Raw genomic sequence first — 25,332 nt, forward strand, 5'->3', positions numbered from 1 at the left:
AGCTAATGATCCTACTTCTAGATATAAAACTGAGATAAAAGAAAAATTGTTTATATAAAAGCTTGTACATAACTGCTCACTGAAACAGTATTCATAACAGTAATAAAGTGGGAATAATGATCTGATTAACACATAAAGAAAGTTGTCTGTATAAATTATTCAAGCAAAAAAGTAAAATACTAATAATATGTCACAATATGAAGGAATACTTAAAACATGTATATTAAGTGAAAGAAGTTTCACCCAGAGAAAAAAAAGATTTTATGTATATAAAATATCCAGCCAGGTAGTGGTGCATGCCTTTAATCCCAGCACTTGGGAAGCAGAGACAAGATAAGTCCCTATGAATTTAAGGACAGCCTGGTCTACAGAGTGAGTTCCAGGACAGCCAGGGCTACACACACACACACACACACACACACACACACAAAAACCTGGCTAGGAAAATAAAAAATTCCTAAACACACAATTCTATTTAGTCAGAAAGTTGAATAATAGTTGCTTTAGGCCAGAGGAAATGAATGGGGAAGGATGGCTAATGGACCTAGAATTTCTTTTGGGAGTAATAAAAATGTTCTGAAATTGTACTAGTTATTTCTCATTTTTTTCTTCATTGTGTTTTTCTTTTTAAAGTTTATTATTTAATTTCCTGGTTAATTTTAACTGTTAACTTCATACAACCTATAATCACCTGGGAAGAGAATCTTAATTTAGAAAGGCCTATATCATATTTGTCTCTGAGTCTGTCTGTGGGAGATTGTCCTCACTGTTAACTGATGTCCACTGTGGGCAGCAGCATTCACTAGGCAGTAAGTCCTGAACTGTGTGAGAAAGTTAGCTGAACATAAATTTGCCTGCCACATAGCAAGCAGCATCCTCCATTTTTCCTGCCTTGCTTCTATGGCTCTGAAGTGAGTCTCTTGGTCAGAAGCAATAATATATGGACTAGCAAGCAGGTCTACTTTCAGGATCCTGCCTTGGCTTCCCTCAATGATGGATAATGAATTGAAGTTATAAGTCAGAATGTTTTATCACAGCAAGAGAAATGAAACTAGAGAGTGTCTTATAATTTTGTGAACATAGTAAAAACTACTAACTAATACTTTAAAATAGGTGAGGTTTCTATGTGTGTCTGTGTATTGGCATGCAAAAAGAACTAAACTCAGGACTTTCTTTACACAGATAAGTACATGCTTTACCATAGCCTCAACAAGTGGGTAAACTTAATGACTTATGAAATAGAATTCAACAAAGTTGCTTTAAAAAGTAAAGAAAGCCACGCAAGGTAATTCTTGCCTATGCCAAAGTTTGACACAGTCTGAAATAGTTCCTATAGTTATACACTTGGAACCTGACCCCCATCTGTTCCTATAGGCTGAGAATGCCCAATACACCTCCTTCTCTTTGGTCTCTGTTTCTATCTCTACTGAAGCCCCATATATCTACCAAAATTTTCTCATACCTCAAATTCAGAACCCACCCATACACACTTAAAAACAAGACAAACAACTGGATGGTGCTACAGCTCAGGGGCAGCCACTTGACTAGCACACAGAAGGCCTGGGTTCAAGCCCAGAATCAAAAAGAACAAACCAACCCAAAGCACAGTAACAACAAGAGTAACAACAATGCGATCCTCTCATCTATTACTTCTTACCAGTCAAGCCATCCTTTCCACATCTGTCCCAGCTGCTCCCATCCTACTCCTAAACATGTTTGTCCCCTCACTCTGCAGACACATAATTATCACCTGATTTCAAGACCCATGAAGCTTTATTATAATTTGCTAATTAATACATACTCAGCCTAAGGCAGAGATGCCCAAACTTATAAAAAGAAGAGGAGTTCTATTAAGGTGTATGAACTTTTTTTAAATTGATATTTATTGAGCTCTACATTTTTCTCTGTTTCCCTTCCTGTCTCTCTCCTCCCCACTTCAATCCTCCCGCAAGGTCCCCATGCTCCCAATTTACTCAGGAGATCTTGTCTTTTTATACTTTCTTACTTCCCATGTAGATTAGATCTATATAAGTCTCTCTTAGTGTCCTCATTGTTGTCTAAGTTCTCTGGGATTGTAGTTTGTAGGTTGGCTTTCTTTGCTTTATTTTTAAAAACCACCTATGAGTGAGTACATGTGATAATTGTCTTTCTGTGTCTAGGTTACCTCACTCAAAATAATGTTTTCTAGCTCCACCCATTTTCCTGCAAATTTCAAGCTGTCATTTTTTTCTGCTGTGTAGTGCTCCATTGCATAAATATACCACATTTTTTCTTATCTGTTCTCCGATCGAGGGCCATTTAGGTTATTTCCAGGTTCTGGCTTCAACAAACAAAGCTGCTATGAACATAGTTGAACACATGTCCTTGTGGCACAATTGAGCATCCTTTGGATATATACCCAAAAGTGGTATTGCTGGGTCTTGAGGAAGGTTGTTTCCTAATTTTCTGACAAATCACCACACTGACATCCAAAGGGGTTGTACCATCTTGCATTCCCACCAGCAATGCAGAAGTGTTCCCTTTCCCCCACAACCTCTCCAGCATAAGTTGTCATCAGTGTTTTTGATCTTGGCCATTCTTACAGGTATAAGATGGAATCTCAGAGTTGTTTTGATTTGCATTTCTCTGATGACTAAGGATGTTGAACATTTCCTTAAGTGTCTTTCAGCCATTTTAGATTCCTCTGTTGAGAGTTCTGTTTAGGTCTGTACTCCATTTATTTTTTATTGGATTATGTGTTCTTCTGGTGTCCAAATTCTTGAGTTCTTTGTATATTTTGGAGATCAGACCTCTGTCTGATGTGGGGTTAGTGAAGATCTTTTCCCATTCTGAAGGCTGTCGTTTTGTCTTGTTGACTGTATCTTTTGCTTTACAGAAGCTTTTCTGTTTCAGGAGGTCCCATTTATTAATTGTTTCTTTCAGTGTCTGTGCTGCTGGGGTAATATTTAGGAAGTGGTTCCCTGTGCCAATGTGTTCAAGTGTACTTCCCACTTTCTCTTCTATGAGGTTCAGTGTGGCTGGCTTTATGTTGAGGTCTTTGATCCATTTGGACTTGAGTTTTGTGCATGGTGATAGATATGGGTCTATTTTCATTTTTCTACATGTTGATATCCAGTTATGCCAGCACCACTTGTTAAATATGCTTTCTTTTTTTTATTTGGTATTTTTTGCCTCTTTGTCAAAGATCAGGTGTTCAAAGATGTGTGGATTGAAATCCAGGTCTTCTATTCGGTTCCATTGGTCTTCCTGTCTGATCTTATGCCAATACCAGGCTGTTTTCAGTACTGTAGCTTTGTAGTAGAGTTTGAAGTCAGGGACTGTGATGCCTCCAGAAGTTCTTTTCTTGTACAGGATTGTTTTGGCTATCCTGGGTTTTTTGCTTTTCCATATGAAGTTGAGTACCGTTCTTTCGAGGTCTTTGAAGCTTGGGGGAATGGGATGGTTGAGACAGAGGAAGGGTCGATATGGGAGCAGGGAAGAAGATATCTTAACTAAGGGAGCCATTTTAGGGTTGGCAAGAGTCTTGGCTCTAGAGGGGTTCCCAGGTGTCCAGGGAGATTTCCCCAGCTAGGTCTGTGGGCAGCAGAGGAGAGGGCGCCTAAACTGGCCTTCTCCCATAGCCACACTGATAAATATCTCGCATATCATCATAGAACCTTCATCTGGCAAGGGATGGAGATAGAGAAAGAGACCCACATTGGAGCACTGGACTGAGCTCTCAAAGCCCAGATGAAGAGCAGAAGGAGGGAGAACATGAGCAAGGAAGTCAGGACCAAAAGGGGTGAGTCCAGCCACGGAGACGGTGGGACTGATCTAATGAGAGCTCACCAAGGCCAGCTGGACTGGGTCTGAAGGAGCATGTGATCAAACCGGACTCTCTGAATGTGGCTGACAGTGAGGACGGACTGGGAAGCCAATGATAATGACACTGGATTTTGACTCTACTGCATGTTATGGCTTATTGGAGGCCTAGTCTGTTTGGATGCACACCTTCCTAGACCTGGACGGGGGGGAGGGGGGAGCTTGGACTTCCCACAAGGCAGGGCACCCTGATTTCTCTTATGTCTGGAGAGTGAGGGAGAGAGGGAGGGAGGGAAGTGGGAGGGAAATGGGATGATGGGAGGAAGTAGAAATTTTAAATAAATAAATAAATAAATAAATAAATAAATAAATAGAAAAAAAGGATTTTGTTGGGATTTTGATGGGCATTGTGTTGAATCTGTAGATCGTTTTCGGTAAGATTGCCATTTTTACTATATTAATTCTGCCTACCGAAGAGCTTGGGAGGTCTTTCCACTTTCTGATGTCTTTTTCAATTTCTTTCTTCAAAGATTTAAAGTTCTTGTCATACAAGTCTTCCACTTGTTTGGTTAGAGTTACTCCGAGATATTTTATGCTATTTGTGGCTATTGTGGAGGGCGTTGACTCTCTGATTCTTTTTTCCCCAGCCCTTTTATCATCTGTGTACAGGAGGGCTTGTTGGGGCAGCTGGCCCAATCCCTGCGTTCAGGGGCGTGGCTGCCCCAGGGGAGTAAGGTCCTTTAAAAAGGACCGGGTCCCGGAAGGAGCCCCCTGTTTTTGCCCCCCGCGTTACCCTCTGCTTCGCTGGACCCTTGGCTCTGTAAGTTCCCTTATTTCTCCTTTTATTAAAACTGATTTATTATAAAGGACTATCTTTGGTTATTTCCAAACTCCTCCGACCGCCGGTACAAGGGCTACTGTTTTTTTGCATTAATCTTGTATCCTGCTACATTGCTGAAAGTGTTTATGCGTTGTAGAAGTTCTGTGGTGGAATTTTTGGGATCACTTATGTAAGCTATAATATCAGCAGTGAGAGTTTGGGTGTCTGAACTTTTTAAAGATACTAATAATGTGTACTTATGTCCAAATCATCTTGATTAAATGTCATTAATGATAAGCAAATCAATAGATCACTGTATTCACTGTAGAAAAAGACTAAATTTATGTTGGAACTCTCTATGTAGACCAGGCTGGCCTTGAACTCACAGAGATTCACCTGCCTTGCCTCTGCCTCTCAAATGCTGGGATTAAAGGTTAAGTTACCATTCATGAGGCTAAATGCTTTTATTTGTAGTAAATAGTGAGATGCATAGATATTTAAATCAATAGCTATAACTTTTAGTTTTATTTTCATTGTTTTATTATAAATGTTTAAAAGAAAAAAAATCACAGAATAAGCACTCAGTGCTATAGTGATTTTTTTTTTTACTACATTCACTTTAGAATTCACTCAAAGAAACTAGCATTCCAAATCACACATATATTTTTATAGCCACTAGCTAACATCAACTTATTTCGACTATTAACCTAAATTATATTAAACTTAAATAAGAAATGAAGGTTGGGCCTGGTGGCATAGGCCTGTGACCATGCACTTGGGAGAATGAAGGAGAATCATTGAGGCAGGAGGATTGCAAATTCAAGGTCTGCCTAGGTAACTATGAGACTGTGTCTCAAAAAAATAAAAGAAGAGGTTTGGGGACATAATTCAATGGTTAAGTGTTTGTCTGGCATGCATGAGACCCAGGCTTCCAGACCCTAGTATAAGAGATGAAGGAAGATATGATTTATAAAAAAAGAAATACCTACAGAGTTGAAAATAATCATCATAGTCCATTCTTCAAAAGAAACATAAGGAGGAGGCCCTCATGGTAGCACATACCTTTAATCCCAGCACTCAGAGAGCACAAGCAGGTGTTCAAGGCCAGTCTGGTCTACATAGTGAGTTCCAGACCTGCCAAAGCTACATAATGAAGCCTTTTCTCAAAAACAAATAAGTAAATGGAAAAGCATAATGACATGTACCCTGTAGTACCAATTACTCAGGAGGCTGAAACAGAAGCATTATTTGAGTGCAGGAGTTCCAGGCCAGCCTGCATAATATATCAACATCTCTAAACAAAGAACGCCATGTTTGGTGACACACACCTTAAAATTCCAGCACTTGGGAGGCAGATCTCTGAGTTCCAGATCATCCTGGTCTAGAGAGTACATTCCAGGACATCTGGGGCTACACAAAGAAACCCTATCTCAAAAAGTCGGGGGGGGGAGGGAGGGAGGGAGGGAGAGATGAAGGAAGGGTGGGAAAATATAGGGTTTGTGAAATGGATCAGCTAGTAAAGGCATTTGCAACCTAGCCTGACAATATGATGGCCCGAGTTTCATTCCTGGAACACTAATGGCTAAAGAAGAGAAATGACTCTGGCAGAGAGACACACAGAGACACGCACCAGGAGACTACCACAGACAGACACCAGACTATCCCACCACCACCACAGACAGGCTGACAGACACACACACGCAGACGCAGACACACGCAGACGCAGACACACACACACGCAGACGCAGACACACACACACACACACACACACACACACACACACACAACCAGGGAACTACCTCCCAGAAAGGTAATAGCTCTTTCCTAATCATGTGCACCTTACCCATTCCTCATATTAGGACTGACTTTGAAACCTCAAGACCCAAAGGAACCCAGTATGCATGTTGAGTTGGGTCAGTTATTCTCCCTTACTTCCTGTTTTTTTGAAATAAAGTCTTACTGTATTGCCCAGGTAGACCTTGAATTTACAATTCTGATCCTGTCTGAATGCTGGGATTATGGTTATGTGCTACCATGTGGGGCTCAGATTCTCTTTCTCTGGAAACCTCAAGGTCAAGATACATATATTTTAGTTTATCTTTTCCATCAAGACTAGTCAAAACAAACTGTAAAGTAAAATGAGAATTTCATGTCCCTTTTCAAAATGTGCTGTCTATTCTGGAAACTCTGCAGTCTAAATACAGTCTCTTGTCACCCCGTCTCTTCAATCTGGCATCTAGCACTCTAATCACTGTGTAGTAGATTAACGACAGCCTTGAGTATTTTGTCAATCTTCTCAGTGAGAGATAGAAATGTTGCCCTTGCCCTTTAAATCTGGAGTCGTTCTACAACTTAGTTTAATTTGACAGAACATGGAGAACTTCTGAGGCTGGGCCTTAAGGTATCTGTGGCTTCTGTATTCTTGGATCATACCCTGGTGGATCCCAGCCACCCTAAGGCAAATAGAAAGGTCACATGGAGATGCACCTCAAAGCTCAGTCAACAGCTTCAAGCTGAGCTCCCAGCTGGCAGCTGACACTGGCTGCCAGCCATGGGTTGAGTTGTTCTGGACATTTCTGGACAACTGGGCATCCAGCTGATTGCAGAGCCAGCCAATACAATATTAGAGCAGAAGAACTGCCCTACTCAGCTCAGCCAACCACCAAGTAACTAAAAACAGCACAAGGTTGTTGGGTTAGAGTTTTAAAATATGCAAAGAAATTTCATAGTTTTTAAGAGCAAATTAAGAGCTTCAAGAAAACTGCAAAGACAGAGCATTCCTATATATACCCTGCACCCAGTCTATGCTCATCATTACCCTGCTCCTAACCTGGTCCATCTGTTACAGATGAAGTACGATAATGACACATTATCATTTACCAAAGTGCATATTCCACTGAGATCTCATTAGGATTTATACACATCCCTGGAACCCACTTAGGACAACACACTGTATGTAGTGATTGTGTCCCCTTAAGCTCCTCTTGGCTGTTTCTTAGACATTTTCATTTTCCTTGGTAACTGCGGCCAGGTATTTTACAGAACACTTTTGCAATGGGATCACTCTTGTATTTTTTGAGTAGAGTATGGCAACGGGTTTAAAGGAAGTGCTACTTTAAACTCCTTGAAGAGTGGAAACATGACATCACTGATGATGTTGAACTTGATCCTCTGGCTGAAAGGTGTTTGCCAGGTTTATCCAGTAGGTGAAGCCACATTAAATGAGTGGGAGGTTACTATCCACATACTTCAGCATGGAGTACCTACATAAATCATATGGAATTCTTATGTTCTGGAGACTGAGTTGATTTAAAATGTTATGGTGTCGATTTAATACATAGTAGGATATCTGAAAACACTCTATTCGGCACCTTCTGCCATATTTTACTATTTACAAGCCACACAGTTATATCTACTTATAACACTGCTCCATCTCTGTCTACACACAAACCAGCAAAAACAAAATCCTTTAGTCTTCATCAAAAGCCAAGTCCAAATATTCCCTCTTCACCATGGAACTTCCTTCCAGGATGAATCCAATGCTTTAAGATAGATACACATTTAATAACAGTACCATGGCCTATGTATGACTCTCAGGTTGACTAAAAGTTCTCAGCATGCAAAGACCTTGTCTTATATAACTTGACGCACGAATAGCTAGGATACAGCAAATAGTGAGCATCCAGTAAGTGCTTCTAAACTTAATTAACTAGATGCCTATAAAGTACATCATTTTTGATAGTTATCTTAATAAAAGGAAGGATAACACCAAACAAGTAAGGTCCAAGATATGGAAGCAAATCTACAACAAAGTTAAACCTCTGTTAATACACAGTTCCACTCTGTTGTAGCCAGATAAGGCGTGAGAAAAAAACATTCCATGAATAAGAGCCACATATGACAGATAAAATATATTTCAAGTCAACAGACACATAAATGTCAAATGAAGTAGTTCAAATGCACCTCTGAGGGAATAGGGAACCAAGTGTATACCTCCTACCTTTAATATCTTCAGATGTGCTATTAAAGACTTTACAGAGCATAATTCTCATAATTCTCATGCTTAACCTCTGCAAGTGTAGAACAAGACTGACTCATGGTAACTGTTAGCTGTATTCAGTATTCTCTCTTGTATACAGCAGGCAAATTCACTAAGAAGTGGTCCTTGGGAAAAACATAAAGAATAATCACTGTGCATCTGAAAGAAATATTTAGGGGCTTCCAGAATTCTACTATAACAACTCTGCCGATGTGTATGCTTTTAGCATTTTTAATAGACACTTCCACTAAAAAAAAGGATAATTTCAAGAATGTGTTTGCCATACAAAATTTCATACCAGTCAGGGTAAAAATAGGCAATAGTAATAAACTAATGTGAAATTAACATTCTTCTTGTTTCCACTTCAAAAACTAGAGCATCAATCACTAAAAAACAAATCATGCCTGGCAGTGGTGGCACGTCTTTAATATTCCAAAACTTGGGAGGCAGAGTCAGGCAGATCTCTCATGAGTTCAAGGCCAGCCTAGTCTACAGAGATAGTTCCAGGACAGTCAGGACTATAACACAGAGAAACCCTGCCTCAAAACACCAAAAATAAACAAAGAAATATACATCACTATTTATAATCTGTCAGCACCCACACAGTTCCTGGCACACAACAGTTGATCATTAAATATCTGCTGAATTAATGAGAGAATGAGAGAGGAGGAGCAAGGAAAAGAGGTAAAAGTAAAAAAAAAAAAGAGGTTAAAAAAAAGAGACAGATGTGGCATGTGCCCATATTTAATCACTTAGAGGCTGAGAAATGAGAACTGATTTTGAGGCCAGACTGACTGCACAGTGAGTTTAAAATAGCCTGGCTACAATAGCAAGATGGTACCTAAAAAGAAAAAAAAAAGAAAAGAAGAAAAAGAAAAGAAAAGAAAAGAAAAGAAAAGAAAAGAAAAGAAAAGAAAAGACAAGACAGGTAGTAATAGGGTGGGTGAGAGAGATCAGCAGGTTAATGTGATTTCTGTGTAGACTTGCTGACCTGATTTCAAACCCCAGGAACCCATAACACAGTGGCCACTATAAAATTGTGCTCTGAGTAGTGTGTGTCCACATACACATCCTTTGATGAGAAAATAATAATTTTTTAAAAATTCAAAACTACAGCAAGCAATAATGGAAGGAATACATTTTCATAATTTAAGAATCATCTATGATTACCTACCATGGGTTTTTAAAACTATTATCTGTTTTATCTTTTTGGCAGGAAAAAACAAAGAATTTTCCTTAAACTCAAGCAATCAAATTCTACAGTTCCCAACAAATATAATCTCTAAACATAAGCATCTGTCTCCAGGAAAAAAGTCCAGAAGATACAGCACAGTTCTAGAGTCTTTCTTCATGAGGAACAACCATGCTTCAAGAAGCTGTCCTTCCTTAGGCCCACCCTAAAACATCTTTGTTTTCATTTGCACATTCTCTTGGTATCTTGTAAATATATCTGGCCAGCACACTCATATATAAATACTCTTAACAACTGCTCCATAATTTCCAAACCTTTCCCCTCAAGAAATCTTGTCATTTCAAGTCCTCGATTAATGTATTCCACTCTCTGGATCAGTGATTCCATTTCCAAGGCAATACAAAGAAAAGCTAAACTCACTTTCCTTCCTCTAAATATCTGAAGCCCCACCCACAGCAAGTAGAAGCAGGATCTGGCCTGAGCTCAGATATGATAGCACACTCCTAGTTTCCATCAAGCTTGCAAATCTGATGGCCCTTTAATATTTCTGCCGTCTCTTCCATGTTGGGAGCTGTGAACCTCCAGATCCTGAATTTCTTGTAAACAACTTGTTTTCCTCTGCTCTGAGACAGCTTGCAGCTGCTCTAAGCACAGAGACCCTCAGGAGTTCCTGATGGCAAGGGAGAGAGAGGGAGGGAGGGAGGGAGGGAGGGAGGGAAGGAGGTCTTGCTATGTAGCTGAGACTGACAAGGAACTTCTACATAGTCAGGCTGACCTCAAACTCACAATCCTACCTCTGCCTCCCAAGTGCTGTGATTACAGGTTTAAGCCATCATTACTAGCTTTAATAAAAAAAAGTAATAAATTCCTTAAAAAATTATCCAGGACTGGGGATGTAGCTCAATTTGTAGGGTGCTTGCCTAGCATGAATGAAGCTCCAGTACCACAGAAACCAAATGTACCTATGATTCCAGCACTTAAAAAAGGTTTGGAGACAAGAGAATCATGACTCTCCAGCAGTCTCCAGGTGATCAGATTGATCTCTCAAACACTCATTGGATCTTGCTCTTCCCAGAGGCAACACTTGCATTAGGCTGCCCAGTACAAAGAATATGCCTTTGAGGAGCACAGTCTCTACACCCTTTTCTAATCTGCTATCACACCGGCCACCTGGGCATCTGATAGTTCCTGGAACAGGCTGGGGCCTCCGCAGCCCTTTCTTCTGTCTAGAACACTGTTCCCCTCACTTTTCTCACAGCTGGCCTCCTGGTCCTTTGGCTAAGATCTTGTCACAGAAGCCTTCCTCGATAGTCTAGCTCCTCTTCCTAGTCCCCTTTTAATCTATGCTTTATTTTCCATTCTTCACAGTACTTACAGTGGTTCTAACTATTGTCTTTACATTTATTTGTTTCTCTTTGGAATGTGGCCATCTTGAGAATAATCTCACCTTGTTACATCACCATTTAACATATGATTAAAAATTATTTATTGAGAGCTGGAGAGAAGGCTCTGTGGTTAAGAGCACTCACTACTCTTGCGGAGAACTCAGGACTGGTCCCTAGCACCCACATGGTGGTTCACAACAAGTTTCAGAATGTCATACACCTTCTTCTGACCTGTTTATGTACCAGGCACATTAGGGGTGCACATACATGCATGCAAGCAAAAGTATACTTATTAAAAAAAGAAACAAAAGCCGGTGATGATGACACACACTTTTAATCTCAGCACTCCGGAGGCAGAAGCAGTTGGGTCTTTGTGAATTTGAGGCCAGCCTGGTCTACAGAGTGAGTTCCAGGACTACACAGAGAAACCCTGTCTCAAAAACCCCAAAGGAAAAAAAAAAGAAATAGATTTAGCTCAAACCACATATATAGAAAATGCTCCATTTCTCCCCAGAACCAGCTTTCTATTCATAGATATCCCTAAATTAACATAAATAAAATCCTACATTAACAAAAAATCATTACAAATGTTAAGATTTTATATAAAAAACAATACAAGGAGATAATTTTTTTTAATTAAAAAGACTGATAAAGATGAAGTTAAAATCCAATTTCTTTTTTTGTTTGTTTGAGGCAAGGGCTTGCTATGTAGGCATGGATGGCTTGCTAGTCACTTGATAGCCCAGGCTGGCCTCAAATTCAAGGCAATCCTCCTGTCTCAGCATCCCAAATAGATTACAGGTATGTTTTGCCATGCCCAGCTTCATCCCCTTACTTTTAGTCTGATTTTGAAATAATACATCATTAAGTAACTACAAACTAAGAAAGCCAATCTTTCCTTCCATCAAAATTTGCTTCATATATTTCTGGTTTATTACAAATTTCACAAGTATAAACAACTTTCATAACAGAATTTACAATACTAGTATTCTAAGAATGAATCGTAACTATTACCCAGTCTTGCAGGAGGCTGAGGCTTTAGGATCTCAAATTCAAGGCTTGTCTAGACTGTTGAGTCCAAGGCCAGCCTAGGTGGCTTAGGCAAACACTGTCTCAAAATAAAAATTTAAAAAGGTATAGGAGTATAGGTCAAGGCAAAGCATTTGCCTAACATGAGCCAGGCCTTGGGTTTAATCCACAGTACTACATACACGCACACGCACACATGCACAAGCAATCAATCAATCTGGTAAAATTTGTTTTTAAATTGTCATGTAGCATAATGAAGTATACTGAGAAGAAAGATCTCATCAATCTAATTTCTAAATTCACCCACAACAAAACACCTACTCAGTCCATCCACTGCCACTAACTGTTCAGTTGCTACTCCACCTGCTCCTCTGTTGAGTGAGGTACTGACCTTGGAACTGCTTTCTTCTTCTACTTCTCCCTCATTGGTTTGCATGGGAACAGACTCTGTGCAAAACTCTGCAGAAACACAGACACTGCCTGGAAGGTAAAAGAGAAAAACATGTGTAAAGGCAAAAGTTTGTTTTTTCAAATATTTAGATGAAAATCTGTCACGTAGATCCTGGATGCTGTGATGCAACGGCTTTAATCAGGTGTACCTCTTGGTGTGTATGGTAAGGCATCTGAGAGAAAAAAGAGAAAGAGGTGGAGTGGAATTTCCCCCATCTTGAAGGACAGTTGGAAAAGTTTGAGACACTGGGGTATTTATAGCTTTACATTTCTTGACCTATTTGTTTGGCTTTTAGCAAAGGTGATATAGAAATCTTCAATGACTCTTAAGTAGACACCTGCCAGAAAAGACGCCAATGAGCAAAGAGGAGAAACCGTACTAGGTCTTGCTTCCTGGGTATTAGGCTATGCTACCTTTCTTGCATTTATACCATGTTGAACATCGTAGACTTTTGTAACTGAGGCACTCTATCACTCAGTATACCTTTTAAAGAAAATATACGTAAGAAACTAAATGTCAGCTCACTGATTTTTTTACACAAATTGGTTATCTATAAAATAATACAATAAAAGTAGTTTGTTTCCTACAATACAATATCGTTTTTTACAAATACAATTAAAGTACTTTAAAAATTTCCTCTAATAGTAAGAGCCAAGGCCTGTGACATGAACTGTCATACATGTGCTGAGAACAGATCTGGGTCCCCTGTAAGAGCAATAAGTATAACTGCTGAGTAAGCTCAAGCCCTCAAAGCTAACTTTTAAAGTTTCCTTTTGACATTTTTTATTTTTCAGTTTTTCTCAAAACTAACTGCCATTCATCCTAGCCCCATTCTTCTTCTTTTTTGTTTGCTTCTTCAGACACAGTTTCTCTATGTAATAGCCCTGGCTGCCCTGGATTTCACTCTGTAAAACAGGCTGACCTCAAGCTCAAGCCAAGACGTGTGCCAGCACTGCCCAGTCTAGTATTTTTTTTTAAATCTAGATTTCCCATATGAAAGAATATATGCAATATTTATCTTAAAATCTGGCTTATATTTTAATGAATTCAAATATGTATTTATTTAAAAATAATTAGTCAAACCAACTGAAAAGAACCACTATGACTGACCATCACAGTGGACACTACAAGCGACCATGACATTGACCACAACAGTGACTATAATTGATAATCAGAACAAACACTGATCATCACAGTGACCATGGCTATAACCAATATGACTAACCACATCAATGATCACCACAGCAACCACTCTACAAGCCACTACAGTGAGCACTAAGATGACCATCACAGTGAAAAATACAAGTGACCACCATAGTGGTAACAGTGACTACTACACCTGACCACACCAATGATCACCACAGTGACCACGACAGTTACCATCACATGTGACCATGGTTGACCATCATAGTGAACACTACAACTGACCACCACAGTGATTATGGCAGTGACCACTTACAATTGACCACATCAAGGACCATCAGTGTCCACTATGACCAACACCACAGAGGATACTATCACAATGACCACCACAATGACTACTATGACTTACCAGTGAACACTACAACTGACCACCAAAGTGCCCATGACCATTACCATTATGGTTGACAAATACAGTGGACACAACTGATTAGCTCAGTGACCACTAAGTAACAGCTAAAAAGATGCTTGTAACGCATGCTTATATGCAGGGAAACTCTTTGGGAATGTACCCAGCCCTGGATATCTGCTCTGGTGCAGGCAACTCTATACCCAAGCCGTAAGACCCGAGGCCAAGAAGGAACTTCTACATTTCCACATTGGTTATGTGGCAAAGGGGTATCAAAATATCTACTGTGCTCACTAATAAACTTTTAAAGGAAAAATATATGTTGATATAATGAGAAATGTAAAACTGACATGGTAATAGCTGTCACTCACCCTCTTCTCACTCAGGTCCAAATGAGTCACTGCTGCTCAGGCCCTCTGTGCTCACAAGTGAAACAAGCTTCTTGAAGTTGATCATGCCCTTCACTTTTTATGGCAATTATGCAGAAATAGAATTGTTTTTTCTATGAAAATTAAGTTGGTGGAACTGGGGATTCAGCTCCATTGGAACAGTGCTTGCCTAGCATGTTTGAAGCCCTGAGTTCGGACCTAGTACCCTATAAAACTAGATGTGGTATGCACACCCATAAAATCCAAGCACTTCAAAGATTGAGCAGGAGGATGCTTTAAATCTGAGGTGACCTGAGAGACAGAGTGAAGCCCTGCCTCAAAAGCAAAAGAGAAAGGGGAAGAGGAAGAGAAGTCAACACTGGAAAAATGCAATAACCTCTTCAGAAAGATGTGGCATGCACAGTGCTTCACAACTGTCTCCTCTTAGTTCAAGTGAAGATCACACACTGGGTAAGCACACCCAGCCCTTGTTCCTACTCCCAGGCCTCTGCAGCTCACAGTTGATGCTTTCTCCCCAAGAGTCTCTAGATCATTGCTTTCTCGGCAAGGGGCTCTATCCCTGGCCTTTCTTTAAAAAAAAAAGTTTTACATGTATGGGTATTTTATTTCCATATGTCTATGTACCATGCGTGTGCCTGGTGTCCAAGGAAGCCAGGACAGTATCAGATTCCCTTGAATTAGAATCACAGATGTTTGTCAGCTGCCATGTGGGTGCTGAGAATTGAACTCTGGTCCTCCAAAAATAATAGCAAATGCTCTTACTGCTGAGATATCTCTCCAGCCCCATCTAGGAGGTATTATCCTCACCTCTCTTTGTTTTTGTTCCCCCCCACCCCTGACAGGGTTTCTCTGTGTAGAACTTCTGTAGACCAGGCTGGCCTCCAACTCAAGAGATCCGCTTGTCTCTGACTCCCTAGTGCTGGGATTAACAGCATGTGCCATCACTTCCTGGCTCTTCACATCGTTTTAAAAAAGATTACTTTAGGGCTGGAGAAATGGCTCAGTGGTTAAGAGCACTGGCTGTTCTTCCAGAGGTCCTGAGTTCAATTTCAAGCACCCACATGGTGGCTCACAATCATCTGTAATGGGATCTGGTACCCTCTTCTGGCCTGCAGGTATACATGCAGACAGGAGACTGTATACATAATAAATAAGTTTTTTTTTAAAAAAAAAGATTACTTTATGTGTATAAATGTTTTGCTTGAATACATGTATATGCACCACATGTGCACCTGTTGTAGCCCCTGGAAATGAGGTCATAGATAGTTATGAACGACCATGTGGGTCCTTTGCAGTGCTCTTAACCACTGAGCCATCTCTCTAGCCCCTCCCTGGCCCCTCATATCTTCTGGCCACTGACTAGGTTCATGACATGAACTAGGTTCACGCTCACTGACAGAAGACAGAGACTGGCAGTTGCTGAGCAGCTGTTCTATGACCATTCGCTCTTATCAGGTGAACTTCAGCTACAACTTTACTTCCTTCACCCTTCAGATCCACCTACTTGTTTGTTTGTTTGTTTGTTTGTTTTTAAGCATTTTGTTCTAGTCTGATTTGCTTGACTCTTGTCAGTCCCCGGTCTGTCAGTCATTGTTCCTCCCCTTCAATGATTCCTCTTCCCATCCCCAGAAACAATCATCTGTCTTCCGCCCATCTTCTACCTTCAAGGATTTAACTTTTGCCCCTGTACTCACTTCTCAATCCGTTATCTCTTCACAAGCTCTTGCCCAGTCATCATGGTCCAATTGGGTCTGGCCTGTTCTACTCCAAACCTCAATTTTCTAACTTGTAAGAGTAGATATGGCTAAAGCAGATCAATAAAGGATACTGAACTACCCAGCAGCTGGGGTGGCAGCAGACAACCTTACCACTGCTAAGTATGAAGGGGCAAGAAGCAGTGACAAACATGCAAAGATTGCTGTGGCTTTAAGTACAGACTCAAACACTAATGCTTATTTATGTGTGACCTTGAGAAAAGTACTGCTTGTCTCAAGCTTGATGTCCCTAAGAAGACTTGGGAAGAATCATTTTTTTCTGAGAATTAGTGGCAAAACATTCGCACTTAGTACACAATACAGACAGCCACTGAGGAAGCCCCTCTACTCTAAATCCCCACTTGCCAACAGACTTCCACTCTCGAATATCTCTTGGCCTTTCCCTGTGACTATGCACCTGGAGAGGAAGGCTTCCTCATCTTTCTGCACCCCTTCACTTCTCTGCAGGCATAGAAGCTGCCTGAGAGCTCAGACAGACAAGACATGTGGCTCTCAACCCTTTTTCTTCAACTAATAGCTGCCCAGGAAGCAGGCATCTCCAGAAATGTGGGACATCTTCACAATGCCCCTCAAGGCAAGCCCAACTGAGTTATTTCTTTTTCTTTTTTCTTTTTGTTTTGTTTTGTTTTTGAGACAGGCTTTCTCTGTGTAGCTTTGGAGCCTGTCCTGGAACTCACTCTGTAGATGAGGCTGGCCTTGAACTCATAGAGATCCACCTGCCTCTGCCTCCTGAGTGCTAGGACTAAAGGCATGTGTCACTACCAGCCGGCTAGTTATTTGTTTTAATTATGTACCTGAGGTTGGTCTTGAACTCCTGATCAACTTGCCTTTATCTTCTAAAAGTATTATGACTATAAGCATACACCAACACACCTACAAAGTCTGTTGAGTTCTGTGGTTTTGCGCTAAGAAACTTACTGCTCTGTATACAGGTTTAGTAACGGAAGCATCACCACAGCCCCTTGGATGACATCATCTTTTATTTCATTTTCCATCAGAATGACAGTGTCATTTCTGTGCCCCAACCACCCTAACCTCTGGTGTATTGAGCTAAAATTTATTTTTTTGTCTGGTGTTCTCAGAGGTCAGAGCATCAGATCCCCTGAGACTGGAGTTACAGAGGGTTATAAATTGCCATGTGAGTGCTGAGAGTCAAACCTGGGTCCTCTGCAAGAGCAACAAATGTTCTGAACCACTGAGCCAACTTCTCAGCCCTGAAACTGAAATCTTCATAAAAGACATGGATTAAAATTTTAGGGCATTTTACATGTGGGATTTTTGAGGTTTCTGTTAAACTGGGCTTTAGGGAGGGACAAAGTGTTTTCTTTTACATTAGGCCAAGTGAGTGTTTGTAGCTGTACACTAACTTTTAGCTACTGAGTATTATAAACTATAGGCCACCCAGCATTTTGACCTCAGCAGTGACTGTAGTTATGGCAACTTTGTTGTTAGGTAAGTGGCTGTTTCTATAGAGACAGGGCTGCATGCATTAGGCTCAGAGCCTTAGCAAAAGCTTAGGGGTTTTTAGGTCTCACCAAAAATAAGCCACAGCTTGTCACAGTGGTTGGTGGCACTAAAGCTCATGTAAACTAAATGTCAGCTGTGCAGGTAGTCTCAGCATACACTGACCACTCTGGCCTAGCAAGCAAATGCCAGCTGTGCTGGCCTCAGCAAAGAGAACAAGGTATTAGCAGGCTTGGGTGGCTTCAGTGTACAGAGATTTCTGCCTGACCTTGAATTATGCCTGCCCAGCTTTTCCTAAGCCGGCTGGGCTAAGGCAAAGATTATATGGTGGACAAGAGACTTCCTTCACGCACGCCCTTTAGACATCAGAGGGTGAGACAATTATTTGGTGCCTATACGCTAGGACAGCTGAACTTCAAACAACACAGGCATTACAAAGCCAGCGATAGACATGCATAGGTGTTTCAAAGAGGAAATGGAAATGAAGAGGTTTCTGACTGTAACTCATGGGAGAAAGGAAGGAAGGGTCTGGGCATACCTTGATAGACCCAGACCTATTGGTTAAGACTGAGAGACAAAGGGCATGCTAGAGAAAGAAAGATACCCGACCAATACTCTTGATATTTCCTTCCTCATGATACAATATCAACGTTTTATTATTAGGGATGTAAATTCCTGACTCATGCTGTCAGGGTGAAGTGCTTATCTGATTAGTGTGTCTAGAAGAAACTCAGCCTCAACTTGCGCAATCCAGCTCCTCTGCTGCTCCTTTACCTCGCAGACACCCATTCTGTTCCCACTTTTCTAAGAGGCAGGCTTACCTCAGACTAGGGCTGCCATCTCAATATACCTGTGAGGTCCTAGAGTTCAGAATAATAGGACTACTTGTCCTCAGATAGAAGCCAGCTCTCTAAAGCCAATCGTACTCATAATGGAAGGGAAATTTTAATCCCTACTTGTCTTACTCCTTGGTCCTATGCCTCTGTTAATTCAAGACTTGGTAGGGGGAGTATTATTTATTGGGTCCTCTTCTGTCCTAACTTATGTAAGCTTATTTTCCAAATTAAGCTCACTATTCTGTATCAACCTTCCCTTCCTCATATCCTCATTGCCATGATTCTGGTAGCAATCTTTACCTTCCCAAACTCTTCACTAACCTCCTTTCTTCCCACACATACCTTTTTCTGCAAGTCACACAGAGAAATGTCCCTATTCTCTCCTCATAACACACTATCTCTCTGCATCTCCAGGTCACACCTGCCTGTTTGGATCTCACATGCCCAGGGATCTATATAGTAAGAGCCTGGTTCTGAGACAGACTTGGAAGGTGTTTGGGTCTAGAAACCTTTGGGTCTATGAGAACATGCTCTTAGAGTAGGATGGGGAATACTGGTCTCTTCTTTCTTTTGTTAACACAAAGTAAACAGTTTTGTTCTGACAGGAGGTATTGCCACAATATACTGCCTTACTCAGAAGTCATGGGCTAAAACCTCAAAAACCCTGTATCAAGACAAATCTTTTTTCTTTCCGTGTTAATTACCTTGTGTATTTGTATGATGACAGAAATCAAACTATGAGGGCCCACAGATGTGAACCTGTTTCACCTTGACTGGAGGTCAGAGAGTTTGAGGTTATTTTTGCTCTTTCAAAGTTGTTGACAACAGATGTCCCTACAAACGAGAGATTCTGATCTAGGTTGTGGTTAATTAGTATTCTGGGTATGGAGGTAGATCTGCTCTACCTGGACCAAATTCAAGTCTAGTCCTTACATCACGTTAATAAAGTCTGTTACTTCCCCTTCCCCTTTTGAAGTAAAGTATATAAGCATGTGGAGAAAAAATGAGGACAAATTGAGGATTCAGTAACTACTTTCTTTCCCTCCTGATGATGTTCTGTGTTTCTGCCTCCCATTTCTATTATATCTCTGTTCCTTTTCCTTAATAATTCTAATCCTCACACTTCTACCCTGGAACGTATGAGTTTCATCGAGGTTGGTCTTCAATAGACCCAACGTGGTGACTTCAACATCTAACAATACCCTTGCATTTACCCACATCCTTCTCTTCTAACATCCTTAATTTTTATTTCTAAAACTCTTTCCTGATTTTTCCACTAGTGTACTTACACTAGTAAGTATCTCATCTACAATCTGTCTTCCTCTTTGTTGTAGTGACATTGTATTTGTATTTTAATAAATAAAACTTGCCTGAAGATCAGAGTGCAAAGCTAAGACAGTAGAGGCCAGGGAGAGATGGCACACCTTTAATCCCAGGATTTGGGAGACAGAGGCAGACAGCTCTCTGTGAGTTCAAGGCTACCCTGGGCTACACAAGATTGATCCAGAAACAGATCCAGGTGGTGGTGGCTCACATCTTTAATCCCAGCACTAGGGAGGTGGAGACAGGAGCAATATGACTGGGCAGAGAAAGGACTATAAAGGGGCAAAAGACAGAAACTCACTGAAGTGTGGAGTCCGAGGTTTGGTGGAGACAGTGCAGTCTAGACAGTCTAAGGATCACCCCTTCGGTCTGAGCACTGGTAGAGGTAAAAGGTCTCCTTAATGGCTTATTGCTCTGTTTTGTTTCTCTGATCTTTAGCATTAACCCTGTATCTGTCTCTGGGATTTTATTATTTGTGCTACACTTTGTCCCTTATTTTCACTCAACTTTTGTTGTTCTTTTGGAATTAATCTTACTAGTTTTAAATGTGTTTCCTTTAGTCAGGTGTGGTGTTCAGGAGGCAAAGGAATACTAATCTCTATGAGTTCTAGGTCAGCCTGGTCTACATAGCTAGTTCCAGAGCACCTAGGACAAATGATGAGACCCTGCCTCAAAAAACAAAACTAAACAATGAAAAAAATGTGTTTCCTTTTAAGTCTTGACAGGTTAGGAGTACAACTCAAAAGTAGAGTGTGTGCTTAGTAGTCACTAGTGTCTGGGTTCAACTGCAGAACCCAAACAAAACCCTACCCCTAAAAATCCTATACACTGAGAGAGGGCTTGATGGTTTCAGAAAACCTGAATTTGACTCTCTGCACCAGAACTGGGTGGCTGAGAACCACCTATAACTGCAGCTGCAGGCAATCCTACACATCTTCTACACTTCTGGTTTCTGTACACACATGCACACCCACACACAGGCATGCACACACACATTCATTATTAAAAAGAAAAAAATCAATATTTAGAAAAATATCTACCTGCAAACTTTAATGACATTCTTCCTTCGAAATGTAGCTTAAACTCATTCTTAAGGATCCAAGTCAGTTTTACTGTCATTTTGACAAAACAAAATGCAATACTTAAAAGTACATAGTGAACTAGGGCTGTCATCTGGGAACTACTGAAGGGTGTGTAAGGTATCAGTGGTTGAAAATCAATATAAAAATTCAATGGAAGGAGTAACCAGAGGTAGCAAAGTTGTCCTGTGAAGTGTGGTATTTGTTCAACCTGCTTCAACAGAACATTCCATCATCTTATCATACATTGAAATAATGGATAGTTTTGACTTGGCACTATGCTCAGCACTCACAGGACAGCAGCTTAGTAACTGAAAACTACCATGTGAGTAATGTGATACACATCCTGTGAATGTCTTCTATAAAACTAGGCAAGTATGTTGGAGTTGTCAACGCTTTCTAGGCTTCAGCCTCCACTCTCTCCAGCCTTATCTGCTCGCTTTGTTCTGGCATAGTGAGTGACCTACACCCTGCACCACCAATATGCCAGCTGCATTAGGCTTCCATATTTGTGTTCGTATTCTTTCCTCTGTCTCTCCCCCATGTTGTCACCAATACTCACCATCCAAAGGTCAGCTTATGTAAAGTATTTCCTGACCCATCTCTGGGTGGAAAAGATGGTTTCCTCAGTGGGGCATGTCTGAATTCTTTGTTTGTTTTTCGAGACAGGGTTTCTCTGTGTAGCCTTGGCTTTCCTGGAACTCACTCTGTAGACCAGGCTGGCCTCTGCCACCTGAGTGCTGCGATTAAAGGCATGCAAAACCACTGGCCAGCCTGTCTGAATTCTATTATGAACCTTTAATATTTTTTTCTCATAGAGATTTTTTTCTCATAGAGATTTTTTTCTCATAGAGATTCTCTATGTAACAGGGATGTTTCTAAACCCTTGAAATCAAATATTAGAATTTGTTAATCTCTGTACTCAGTTTACTTAAAACTGTACAACTACAACTGAACAAAGTGGCGCACACCTTTAATCCCAGCACTTGGGAGGCAAAGGCAGGCAAATCTCTAAATTCAAGGTCAGCCTGGTCTATACAGATTGAGTTCCAACCAGGGCTACATAAAGAAAAAAAAACAAAAACTGTACATTTGATAGATATTCTGTGAGTTTCTATGTAGGCACAAATGAATTAACCAACTGAAGTGCTTTTATTTAAAATGTTAAAATATGAGTCTAGAGATAGGGCCCAATAGTTAAGAGCAACCATGTGGATATTCACAACCAGCAATATCTAGTTCCAGAGGATCCAATGCCCTCTTCTGGGCTCTGTGAAAGCAAGGCACACACATGACATATTTGCAAGCATGACACTCATACACAAAGAATAAAAATTAAGTTTTAAAATGTTATTTCCTAGGTCTGGTGTGCTATTGTGTAGCAGGGTAATTGCAGATGATGATTATACACTGTATTTTAAAAAGCTAGATGGGAGCTGCAAAGATGACTCAGAAGTTAAGAGTGCACACTGCTCTTGCCGAAGACAGGAGTTAAGTTCCCAACTCCCACGTGGGCTCATGAGCACTTGTAACTCCAGCATTTGCCTCAGATCTCTAAGAGTACCTGCTCTCACCAGACGCCCCCCCCAACTCATAATTAAAAATAAAAACAAATCTAAAAGGAAAAAGTGAAAGAGAAAGGTTTCCAATGTTTTCACCGTAAAGATGAGAACTATTTGAGGAGGTAGATTTATTCACCCCAACTTAAACAGTGCACAATACATATACGTATCAAAACAGCAGTGTACCCCTTAAGTATGTATGATTTTTCTATTTTTATATTATCTGTTAAAAAACATCCAAAGTTTGTAAGAAGTTTATAGATAAGCCTTTAGCTGCTGAAAGCACCAGTAAAACAACGGATGACTACTAGTGCAGCAACAGCAGGCTTTCTCAACTCGGATGAGAAAAGACCCTGCAGTGGACACAGGAGAAAGGACAACAGGGGAGGTAAAGCATCTGTGTCTCCTTCCTCATCTAAATGCTGAAAGAAGAGAAAAAAAAAGGCAGCAATCAAGACATAAAATCACAAAACCCACTGTTTATCCAGGAAACAAAAGCAATCTTCTACAGTGGTGGCATATACCTTTAATCCCAGCACTTGGGAGGCAGAGGCTGGCAGATTTCTGTGAGTTCAAGGCCAGCCTGGTCTACAAGAGCTAGTGCCAGGACAGGCTCCAAAGCTACAGAGAAAGCCTGTCTTGAAAAAAAACAAAAAACCAGTCTTCTAGAAGAGCAGGGGCAAAGTTGATACAGAGTTTGCCTAGTATGTGCCTAGTTTGCCTTGGGTTTGATGCCAGCACAACAAAATAAGATAACTCAAGATGAGACTTACACAGGGATTTACTATAGGACAATTGGTGCGGGAGAATTGTCTGTATTCTGTCAATCATGTTTTAAATAAACACTGATTGGCCAGGCAGGAGGTAAAGGTGGGAAAACCAGACAGGAAGGAGAAATGATGTAATGAGAACAGGAGAACTCTGGGAAGGAGGAAGTTGATTCCTCCCACTCCTGCCCAGATCACCGAAGCAGCAGGATGTGATCTGCAACCACTGAAAAAGGTAATGAGCCACATGGCTAACATAGATCAGAAAAATGGGTTAATTAAGATGTGAAAGTTGCCAGTGAGAGGTTAGAGCTAATGGGCCAATCAGCTTCATAACTTATAGAGATCTCCGTGTTATTTCTTGTGGGGCTTGCCGGCTGTGGGGTACCAGGCGGGACAGAAACCCAAACAAGCAGGCCTGGCCCCTTCATGTTACAGACAATGGTCTTGTATCCTATAAAGATCTGTCACTTGTATGATTGGCAAGTAGCCAGGCAGGAAGTATAGGTGGAGCAATCAGAACAGGAGAATTCTGGGAAGAGAAAAGACTCAGTCTACAGTCATCACCCAGATGCAGAGGAAGCAATATGAGAATGCTTCACTGATATAAGGTACCAAGCCACATGGCTAACACAGACAAGAATTATGGGTTAATTTAAGATATAAGAGTTAGTTAATAAGAAGCCTGAGCTAATAGGCCAACTAGTTTATAATTAATGTGTGTTTCTTTGGGACTGAATGGCTGAACCAGGCAGGACAGAAACTTCTGTCAACAGGAATTCTGTATTAAACAATACTGACTGAGAGACTGAAATTAAGTTTTGTTTTATTTATCTATCTATCCATCTATCCATCCATCCATCCATCTATCTATCTATCTATCTATCTATCTATCTATCTATCTATTATACACATGCCATAAGAAGGCACCAGGATGTCATTATAGATGGTTGTGAGCCACCATGTGGTTGCTGGAAATTGAACTCAGGTCCTCTGGAAGAACAGCCAGTGTTCTTAACCTCTGAGCCATCTCTCCAGCCCCCTGAAATAAAGTTTTGAAGGGGTCTATAGGCCACAGGAGCAGATTCAGCAAAGTGACTTGTTAAATCTCTTTTAGAACATAAATGTGGGCTGGAGCAGTAAGGACTGCCCACTTAAATCTTCAGTTGCTAATCCTAATAACTAACTTCACACAAAATGAATCAAATATCAGTATTAACCTGAACGCCAGTGTATTTTGTGAGTGTATATGTGTGCGGTATTAGGGACCAAGTTGGGCATCAGGCATTGTAGGCAAGCACTCTACACTGAGCTACATCCCAGTCTCAATACTAGTGTATTTTAAAAGAAACAGCTAAAACAAGAATGCAAAAAGCTGATACTATGAACATATTTGCATTTCTAAAAGAATGTAGAAAATTCAGGACTGCAGAGATGGCTCAGTATTAACAGCAGTACATAGGCTTGGTTTCCAGAACCCATCTGGCAGCTAATAGCCATCTGTAACTCCAGTTCCAGAGGATTAGACAACCTCCACCAGCACTACATACACTGGCACAACAGACACATATGCAGGTAAAACACCCATATACAAGAAATAAAAATGAATTGTCAGGCATGGTAGCAAATGTCTTTAATCTGAGCGCTTAGGAGGCAGAGCTAGACAAGTCATTGTGAGTTCGAGGCCAGCCTAGTCTACATAGTGAGTTCCAGGACACCCAGGTTTATGTAGAGAGACTCTTGTCTCAAACACACACACACACACACACACACACACACAAAACACAATTAAGTCTATTTTTGAAAGAAATTCTGAATTATAAAATTTATTTTTTAATCTCTCCCCCCCAGTCTGTAAGAGTGTTTGCCT

The 25,332-nt window shown here is 40.7% G+C and overlaps 1 long non-coding RNA gene across 1 annotated transcript in view; it reads right to left on the reverse strand.

Moving 5' to 3' along the window:
* Window positions 1–25,332, reverse strand: part of LOC119823250 — an 83,082-nt gene that overhangs the window by 13,783 nt on the left and 43,967 nt on the right. Inside the window, exon 3 of the long non-coding RNA XR_005286924.1 lies at window positions 12,659–12,747. This is a non-coding gene — a long non-coding RNA (uncharacterized LOC119823250). The remainder of the gene's footprint in view (window positions 1–12,658; window positions 12,748–25,332) is intronic.

This window comes from Arvicola amphibius, chromosome 9, assembly GCF_903992535.2.
Source record: "Arvicola amphibius chromosome 9, mArvAmp1.2, whole genome shotgun sequence".
NCBI lineage: Eukaryota > Metazoa > Chordata > Mammalia > Rodentia > Cricetidae > Arvicola > Arvicola amphibius.